This window comes from Natator depressus, chromosome 4 (assembly GCF_965152275.1).
Source record: "Natator depressus isolate rNatDep1 chromosome 4, rNatDep2.hap1, whole genome shotgun sequence".
NCBI classification, from domain to species: domain Eukaryota; kingdom Metazoa; phylum Chordata; order Testudines; family Cheloniidae; genus Natator; species Natator depressus.
The window spans coordinates 83223429-83231914 of NC_134237.1; positions in this window are offsets into that span (position 1 = coordinate 83223429).

The window sequence follows — 8486 nt, forward strand, 5'->3', positions numbered from 1 at the left end:
TGGGACATCTGTCCCCACCCCTCTTACTTTATCAGGGGTCTGATGTTCGAGCCTCTGGCTTAACGAGGTCCTTTCAGCTAAGTGTGACCCCCTCATTTGGGACAGGTTAAGAACAGTTATGCTCCCCTTTAGTCATACAATAAAGACAACAACACTGATAACATTTCCCTACCCCTGCATTCAGTTTTAAAGTGATTTGTAACCTAACAGCAGCCAAAGTTGATCACTTTGAGTACCACCACTGTATCTGCTGCCTATATAACCAAAGTAGGTGTGTTCATGTAAATACAGTTTGCTCCTGACTGTCTTGTATGGAGGACCATAAAGAACACCACCCAGTAATCCTCTAGGCCCTGTTTTCTGGTAAATTCAGAAAACTCTGGATCTTTGGGAACGCTTGGAAAAGAATCACTCTTTTTCCTTCCTCTCCATTACCAAAATGATTCTGGAAGACGGAATAGGTACCCCAGTGGTGGGATTTGAGACACATACTGGCCAGCACTGAGTTAACTGCAAAGCCATGTGGAAATCAATGAACCCTTTTGCTCAGTGCTAGGTCACATTAACTCATCTCCCTAGAGCTGTGTTAGTACAGCACTATACTGATTAAAAACATAAAACAAAAATAACCATAGCTGTATACCTTCTCTCATAGCCCCCCTTCCCTGTCTACAATCAGGTAACAAGATTAGCTAACACACATGAGCTAATATTAATAAGGGATTTTAACTTCCCTGATGTCTGTTGGAAGACAACTGCAGCAAAACATAACACATCCTGCAAATTTTTAGTGTGGATAGGGGACAGCTTTCTGATTCAGAAAGTTGAGGAAACAACTAGGGGGTCATCCACTTTGGATCTGATTTTGACCACCAGGGATGGAAGTTGGGAGGAGCTGATCATGATCTTACCGAATTCAAGATCTTATGGAAAGCAGGGATCACAACCTCAATATGAGTCAGCAATACGATGCTGTTGCAAAAAAAGCAAATGTAATTTTAGGTGGCATTAACAGAGGCACAGCATGAAGTCACAGGAGGTGATAGTGCTGCTCTAATCGGCACTGGTTAGGTCGCAACTGGAGTACTGTGTCCAAATTTGGTCACCACTGTAGTGAAAGGACGTAGCGAAACTGGAAAATATCCAGAGGAGAACAACAAAGATGATCAAAGGGATGGAATGCAAATCATATGAGCAAAGGCTGAAGGAATTGGGTGTGTTTCCTTTGGAAAAGAGGAGATTAATGGTGGATATGATAGCAGTTTTCAGACACAGTTTTGAAAGGCTGCCATAAAAAGATGGAAAAAAGTTGTTCTCTTTTACCACAGAGGGCAAGACAAGAGGCAATGGGTGCAAACTACAGCATAGCAAATTTAAATTAAATCTCAGGACAAAAGTCTTAACTGTAAGAACAGTAGAACAATGCAACAGACTGCCTCGGGAGGTTGTGGAAGCTTCTTCATTGGAGGTTTTCAAAAGAAGGCTGGATAGCCATCAGTCTTGGCTGGTTTAGACCCAACAAATCCTGCATCTTGGCAGGGGGGTTAGACAAGATGGCCCTTGTGATCCCTTCTAACCCTATGATTCTATCTCTGATGCAATTCAGTATAGGGGCATAGTCAGGAAAGTAGCCACTACCTCCAGCAAGAGGATGGAGTATTTTCTATTCTCGGGGTGAAATTCACCCCATGCAGAAGGCAACACAAAGACTATGCACCATTAAAGGTTGGTGAGTGCTTGTACTCTGATACTCATTTACATTAATGCCTCTTTAAACCTAGCAGTATAAAGGGACCTTAGTGCAAATGGAAATCAGGCCCCAAATTTCTGCACCAGGCCCTGTTCAGGCTTTGGTGAAATGCCCAAAAGACAGTTGTGCCAAACATAAAATAGACCACTGTCCAATAAACTTACACTCAAAAGATTTAGCAGTTAAAATACAGCATAATACACCCAATTTTTCCATAAGAAAAGAGCATATACATATAGATTCATTTAGAATGAACTCTATAATTTGGAAGAAATCTGAAGCTCTCCATGGCAGAACACAGTGAGTGTGTCCCCATTGTAGCATGTGGCATCTGAACACAAAATGGCAGCTCAACAGCAGTGGGGGGGACATCTCTTTATATATGTACATTACACAGGAAACAACTCAATACAGATACAGGGTGCTAAGAGAGCAGCTGGTCTTCTGTTTGTAAATAGAAACCTGAAGGCTGAATAGTCACATGTACTGCCTCAAACAGCTGTGGGGCTTATACTGAGGTCCTCCATCATATGAGTGAGAGACACAAGTCCGTGATCTTTGCTTATGCTGTTTGTGGATCAAGTATTATCTCTACCTTACTCTTTTTTTTCTCCCCAGGTCAGTCAATTGGCCAGGGAAAGTCTTGATATTGGTTATCCTTAACTTTCTTCATGTGTTTATATTGACTTAAATAAGTTAGCAAGAGACTGTGTATCAGTTAGGGAAGCATCTAGCAGTCAGGGGGGAAGTGGTTGAAAGTGCAAATGAATTAAAGGTCTCTAATCTCTGGTGATAGTACATTTTCCAGTAAGAGGCTGGGATTTAATTTATTTTGTTGTTGTTGTTGTTTCCAATGAAAAAAGCAAGAGTCCTAATGACAAATATTTTCAAAGCAAATCAGTGAAAAACTATTTGTGAATGTGGAATGGGACCAGGAGTCATTCAGAAACTGAAAAGTCAGATTTCAAAGTGAATCATTAACATACTGCAGATTGCTTGTTTAATCCATGGTCTTTCAATGTGTTTGAAATTATGCATCTAATTTTGGCTTAAATGAAAAACTTGGATTAAAGTTATAAATATAAAAATAGCAAACATTTCTTATTGGTATTCATAAAACGAGCAAGTTTGTGGAGAAGGTCAACGGAGGGAAAGACGGTAATCAGGCATTTCTTTAAATTATATTTGTATTGGATTTTAGTTAACACTTAATGACAGTGCTTCCTTGAGGCACATGGCTCCTGCAAAGTGGTCAGATAGGCAAGATGCTGTGGTCCTTAATCAGAATTAAAGTTAATGGGTTAACCCGCTGAGCAAGGGTTGCAAGAAAGAACACCACTGTACAGACTACTAAGGGCGAGAACCTGTGGCACTGTGTTTTTTACGATCTCCTACTTGTGCCTTGTGCTGTTGAGTGGCTCAATTTTGGGGTGCCCAACATGAGTCCCCTCTAAGGGGCTTGATTTTCAGAAAGTGAGCACATACAGTCTGAAAAATTGGATCTCTCCAAGTTGTCTCAAGTTAGCTATCTAAAAATGGAGGAACCCATAAAGGCTAAATCACTTTTGAAAATTGTGGCGTATGATTTTATTGGTCTTGTATTTTGTCAATCACATTGGAACATATTACACCATAGATTCTGAAGCAGAACTCCCTTTTGGCATGAGTTATGAAATCCATATGATGTGATATAGCCCTATTTTGGCACTTAACAAATAATTAGTAATAATAATGAAATGACACTTCATGGGACCACTACATTTTTCCAGGTTCAGAGAGAGGCATTCTTTGATACTAGTGTACAAGTATTTTTCAAGATTGAAAGCGGAGTGTAACATTTTTATTTAGACGTCATGCTACTTTTGGTCTTGAGATCCTACAACTCATACAAGTAGTCACAGTGCAGTTAATGAGACTACAGAAGTGAATAAGATTTATTCACGTAAATATCACTGGACTTAACACTGGATTGTTTGAAAATGCAACTAAGTTTATAGAAACATAGGATTTATGTAGTATTCATTATAGATCTTTAATTAAATGAGTTAAATGTCCTTTCAAGATACTTTTTTCATTTGTTTTCATGGTATTACATATATAATTATTTATACAGATGTTACAATTAATAAAATCTTGCCAAAAAATCATACAATATATGTTGCCACAGTAAGTACTCTCTATAGGTCAAAGTTCTCTGGAGTATTTTACTCCAATTAATGTCTTAAGAATATTACTGTCAAGCTATATTACTGTCAAAACGTTTTTTGAATCACAACCAAAACTAATTACTTTAAATAATCCCCTACATATATTTGCCATATTTCACTTGCAAGATATATACAAGTTTCCATACATTTCTCAGCACTTTGGTATTTTCAACAAAATGATGGATTATACAGAAACACAGAAGCAGTTTAAATGTCTGTAGCCATGGTTATGTTTATAGAAACATATATTGGGATACATAAGACATAGCATTTCCCTTGTTTATTGATCAACAGCATGATCATTTCACACTTATACGACTACCCGTACTGTAGGTTTTCACTAATAAGGGTTCTTCTTAACGTTCGTTTGAGAGAGCCATGATTCAAAAGTTTTTTAGGCACTTAAACAGTGAATTATGTAAATATATTCAGCATGAGCACTAAAAGTGGGTATTAAAGTCTTCATGAGAAAATATTACTGCTTCTTATGATAATGTAGCTGAAGAGGTTCATATTCAGTGAGTGAATTTCCACCATAGGTTCTGTCATAAGGGATTAACCGTCCTTCTGATAAAACTACTTGCTGACACTGAATCAGGTATCAGTGTAAATCCTTAATGCAATCATAACAACAGTTACCCAGTCATTGCCACATCCCTTTTGATTTTACTGTAATAGGTGCTAACAGATGTAACATTAAACTAAATTCGGCTCAGGTAACATAGTCATATCATTGCCAGGGGAAGACAATGTGGGCATTTATTTTCTTTCTTTCTTTTTCTTTTCTTTTGCCAATTTTAGAATAATCCTACGTGTTTTTCAAATATGCATATATCATCAACATGCGTAACAGATTAAAATGGACTGATTCTTGGATTTCACTGGGTCATTGATGCAACAATAAGCAGAATACTGAACTGCTGATTAATTTGCATTATGAGTTTTATAGGCAAAAGTCCAACCAAAACCCTCCCTGTGTAATTTCCTAAGGAAATACTTATACAGCCACAGCTTTGTCAACAGTCTGATTAGAACGGTTTCCCATACTGTGGCAAATATTTAGTGGGAGACATTGTCTAACCAGTGAAATTGACATGATGACAAAAATAATTCCCTTCTGTAAAAAATTGTATTTTACCACACATTTTACAAAAAATAACACCCACCCACACAATGGATTTTAGCATAGTTACCAGTTATTTCCAGATAAAGTTCCTCTAGAAAAATGTAAAATTATGGTTTGTGCTGCTTCTAACATTGATATTATACTCAAAATGAACATTTTGAGATCTACAAATTAAATGAAACAATGTAAATTACTTATACCTAAAATAAATTCATTCTAACATACAACTGCCTTTCAAATTTGTGGCATAACCCAGATAGTCTATTGCAGTGGTAGGCAATCTGCAACTCATGGGCCACACATGGCCCATCAGGGTAATCCACTGGCGGGCTGCAAGACAGTTTGTTTACATTGATGTCTGCAGGCACGGCCGCCCGCAGCTCCCAGTGGCTGTGGTTCGCCATTCCTGGCCAATGGGAGCTGCAGGAAGTGGCAGCCAGCACATCCCTGCATCCTGCGCCACTTCCCACAGCTCTCATTGGCCGGGAACAGTGAACCACGGCCACTGGGAGCTGTGGGCGGCCGTGCCTGTGGACAGTCAATGTAAACAAACTGTCTCGTGGCTGGAAGATTACCCTGTCGGGCCACGTATGGCCTGCAAGTTGCCGACCACTGGTCTATTGGATTCTAAACAACTTGCTCTTTATGACTTTATTTCCTGTCCTAAATATTTGTATATTTTTGTTGTGCTCTAGAAAACACCTGCTACACTCCACTCAGGGTTAGAGTGGGCTATTATGTGGATTTCCACAATACCAGCCCTTTTTAAAGTCTCCTTCAGTTTCCACAGAATTTAAACTTTCATTTTAAAAAGTCCTTTGACATTTCCAACCTATCATACATCTCAACCTGCTAAGGCCTAAATGTGGGATGCAATATCTAACAAAGACCAGAAATAAAGGAGGCCCAAAAACTTTTCAGGCAGTCAACATTAAATGCTGTTGGATTCTTTCCTTTGATGTAAATAACTCTTTCTATAATCTCTGTTTCATGATTCTTAGTTTCTGACCTAAAACATTTTCAGTGATAAAAGTTAGGGAGAGTCACAGCAAATTACAGAAACACACATAAATTTGAAACTGGATTGAGTGGCATCCCTCAAAAGGAAGGACACTTGAGAGGCCTGGCACCAGCAGCAATTATGATGGCAAAGATAATATCCCAAGAGTAAACTGACAGCAAACTGTCTGTTTGGGACTGTGAACGCACAGTCTGAGACACAGTGGCTAGGTATTGCCAGGTATTGTAGGTGGTTTTGTTAATGAAGGAGTTTAGTTAGTTGTTTTCGATCGTTTCTGTTCCACAGGCAGAATTAGTTTAGTTGCTTTGCTGATAGAATTGATTTACTTTAGTCATTGTACAGTCCTCAGAAATATATGTTTTAAGTCTCCGAGACAAGGGCCTAGATTTTTAAAGGTATTCAGACATGCTCTGCTCAGCATTGCAAGGCTTATGTCCCATTTTCAAAAGTGATTTAGGCAATTAGGAGCCTAAACCCCATCGGTTTTCAGTGAGACTTAGGTATGTCTACATGGCAAAAAAACACAAAACATGGCAGTGAGTCAGAGTCTGGGTTTACATGGCTCTCACTAGAGCATTAAAAATAGCTGTGTAGATGTTTGGGCTCAGGCTCTGAAGCGTTTGCAAATAGGATGTAACAGTCTAAGGGACGTTTACATGTACATACTGTGCAGCAAGCAGGGGTATAAATCAATGGAGCTTCAGCACGTCACACACTAACTGTCTGTGTGGACCCTGCTGCTGCCCACTGGAAGTTCCCTAGTGCACTTCCAAACTGCAGTATGCCAATGTGCCCTAGGGAGCCTTTAGTGTGCAGCAGCAGGGGCCACACAGACAGTTACTGCACTACACACTGGAACGCTATTGTCATAAATATAAAGGGAAGGGTAAACCCCTTTAAAATCCCTCCTGGCCGGAGGAAAAATCCTCTCACCTGTAAAGGGTTAAGAAGCTAAAGGTAACCTCGCTGGCACCTGACCACAATGACAAATGAGGAGATAAGATACTTTCAAAAGCTGGGAGGAGGGAGAGAAACAAAGGGTCTGTGTCTCTGTTGGTATGCTGTTTTGCCGGGGATAGAACAGGAATGGAGTCTTAGAACTTTTAGTAAGTAATCTAGCTAGGTATGTGTTAGATTATGATTTCTTTAAATGGCTGAGAAAAGAATTGTGCTGAATAGAATGACTATTTCTGTCTGTGTGTCTTCTTTGTAACTTAAGGTTTTGCCTAGAGGGATTCTCTATGTTTTGAATCTAATTACCCTGTAAGGTACCTACCATCCTGATTTTACAGGGGTAATTCCTTTACTCCTATTTACTTCTATTTCTATTAAAAGTCTTCTTGTAAAAAAACTGAATGCTTTTTCATTGTTCTCAGATCCAAACGTTTGGGTCTGTGGTCACCTATGCAAATTGGTGAGGATTTTTACCAAACCTTTCCCAGGAAGTGGGGTGCAAGGGTTGGGAGGATTTTGGGGGGAAAGACGTGTCCAAACTACGTTTCCCAGTAAACCCAGTTAGAGTTTGGTGGTGGCAGTGGTTATTCCAAGGACAAAAGATAAAATTAATTTGTACCTTGGAAGTTTTAACCTAAGCTGGTAAAAGTAAGCTTAGGAGGTTTTCATGCAGGTCCCCACATCTGTACCCTAGAGTTCATAGAATCATAGAATATCAGGGTTGGAAGGGACCTCAGGAGGTCATCTAGTCCAACCCCCTGCTCAAAGCAGGACCAATCCCCAATCAAATCATCCCAGCCAGGGCTTTGTCAAGCCTGACCTTAAAAACTTCCAAGGAAGGAGATTCTACCACCTCCCTAGGTAACGCATTCCAGGGTTTCACCACCCTCCTAGTGAAAAAGTTTTTCCTAATATCCAACCTAAACCTCCCCCACTGCAACTTGAGACCATTACTCCTTGTCCTGTCCTCTTCTACCACTGAGAATAGTCTAGAACCATCCTCTCTGGAACCACCTCTCAGGTAGTTGAAAGCAGCTATCAAATCCCCCCTCATTCTTCTCTTCTGCAGACTAAAAATCCCAGTTTCCTCAGCCTCTCCTCATAAGTCATGTGTTCCAGACCCCTAATCATTTTTGTTGCCCTTCGCTGGACTCTCTCCAATTTATCCACATCCTTCTTGTAGTGTGGGGCCCAAAACTGGACACAGTACTCCAGATGAGGCCTCACCAATGTCGAATAGAGGGGAACGATCATGTCCCTCGATCTGCTCGCTATGCCCCTACTTATACATGCCAAAATGCCATTGGCCTTCTTGGCAACAAGGGCACACTGCTGACTCATATCCAGCTTCTCGTCCACTGTCACCCCTAGGTCCTTTTCCGCAGAACTGCTGCCTAACCATTCGGTCCCTAGTCTGTAGCGGTGCAT